This window comes from Pinus tabuliformis, chromosome 2_2 (assembly GCF_031772625.1).
Source record: "Pinus tabuliformis cultivar Carrire ecotype Pingquan chromosome 2_2, CPIR1, whole genome shotgun sequence".
In the NCBI taxonomy this organism is placed as follows: Eukaryota; Viridiplantae; Streptophyta; class Pinopsida; order Pinales; family Pinaceae; genus Pinus; species Pinus tabuliformis.
Window position 1 is genome coordinate 995,163,141 of NC_142300.1, and position 1,995 is coordinate 995,165,135.

The following is a 1,995-nucleotide window of genomic DNA, read 5'->3' on the forward strand; positions in this document are numbered from 1 at the left end:
TATTTGATTCCAATCAAATAGGTGTATTGCGTCGATTTTTCCGAGTCGTATATCTAGAAATCCCGGGAATCTTTTATAAACACTATCTTGGGTACAACTAGTGCACTCCAAAGTAATTGTTACTCTTATATCTCCGCTCTTGGCCATAAACTTACTCTGAATATTGGTTTTGCTTTTCGACCTCAAAAATAAAAAGGGAAAAAGGGATAGAAGTTGATAGCCAGAGATCCTACGGTGAAACATTTGAAAGTAAAAAAATGATTGATCAGGAGTGAGTTTTCAGTTTTACTTACAAAATTGAATGTGGAAAGAATCTTTAGATCGATATTTCTACTTGAATTCTACCCCCTTCCAGTCCTAAACTTAGATCCTTTTTGGGGCTGAATGCACTAATTTCTCCAAGAGGTAGGAGAAGTCAATCTAGCACAATCTTTTTTCCCTTGGCTTTAAGAAAAAAATTAAAAAAAGGAAAGAAAAAGAGCATTTGGAAAAAAACGATTGATTTCTATCAATAGGGTGGCTAAAAAACTGACGCATAAAATAGCTAACACAGGCGCTGTGGAAAGATAGGTCTTTAGATCTTGCATTGTAAATTCTCCTTATTGATCATAATGTGTAAGTGATTCAACCATATCAATAGTTATGAATCCTAGAGAAAACTCGGAACTGATGAATATATATATAATGTGATCCAGGCTGTGGTCCTATTTATAGAAAAGGAAAAAGATGTTTCATCACCATAATTAATAATGATATTCTAGATAATAGACCTTACATGTATAAAGTCTTTTCACTCATGAGACCAAAGAGAAATGAAGGTGGAAAAATGTGGGAAACATATTTCGAATTCTATAAAATAAAATTAAAATAACATTGTCTAATGATTAGAAGGGATGTAGCGCAGCTTGGTAGCGTGTTTGTTTTGGGTACAAAATGTCGCAGGTTCAAATCCTGTCATCCCTACCTTTCCCTTCTTTTCTATGGAAAGAAAGGAATGAAAGATCATTTGATATTGATTCGACGGGAACATCAAATAATTGAATCGTATCAGATGCGAAAGTGTTTTTCTCTAAGAGTATCACCAAAAGGTATTTTTCCTTCATCTCCGAATATTAAAGAAAGTGCTCTTAGTTCAGTTCGGTAGAACGTAGGCCTCCAAAACCTGATGCCGTAGGTTCAAATCCTACAGAGCGTGATTCTTTTCCTATCAAATCCAACCCTCAAAATTATCGATAATTCATTCCAACTGGAACGAGCAATGGAATCTGACCTCCCAGGAAAAGTAGGAGGCCAATGAAATTGGAGGATATTCCAGGATCAAATATCCAATTGATCACCACGTCGGTATTGTGAATATGCAGTTACGAATAATCCGGCCAAAGTTATAGGAATTAGACCTAACACAATTCCGAATGGCAAAGCCTCAATCATTTCTATTCAACGGAATAAGTAGGGATAATAGCTATACTGGATAGTACCCTTAATTTGCTATGAATCTCAATGATCATAAATTTATATATAGGGAATAAACAAAATTATTGAAATTGAAATAGTGAACTGAGAGGGTTTCCCCTTCCTTCATTTTGAATAAGTTGTATCTTGCTCGAACTAATGAATAGGACTAGGGTGAAAATGATAGAAGCCAATAAGAAACCGAAATAACTAATTATAGTTATAGTAGGCGTGGAAGGACTGAATGAAATATGGTTTATACATATCTTCATGAGACAATTACCTAAATTTTTCTTTTCGTAACCTTGAGATCAGAATACAAAAGATCAATTGTCCCAATTCGTACCAATTCTCCTATATCTACTATAGGATATGTATGAATGAACATGGATGAGAGGAGATCTATAGTAGAAATCTCTTCATTATCTTAGAAATCATTCATCGAGCAACTAATTAATAGCACCGGCAAACCCCTTCACAAATTGTCGAATGTAATCTTCTTACAGGGTGAATGAATTCTCAATCAGTACGATTGGATCACCT

At 34.7% G+C, this 1,995-nt stretch overlaps 1 non-coding gene across 1 annotated transcript; it reads left to right on the forward strand.

Annotated features, from left to right (window-relative positions):
• The first annotated feature begins 889 nt into the window (after positions 1 to 889).
• TRNAP-UGG (transfer RNA proline (anticodon UGG)) lies at positions 890 to 963 on the forward strand. Its single transcript has one exon. It is a non-coding gene; the product is annotated as a tRNA-Pro (tRNA).
• Positions 964 to 1,995: the final 1,032 nt, after the last annotated feature.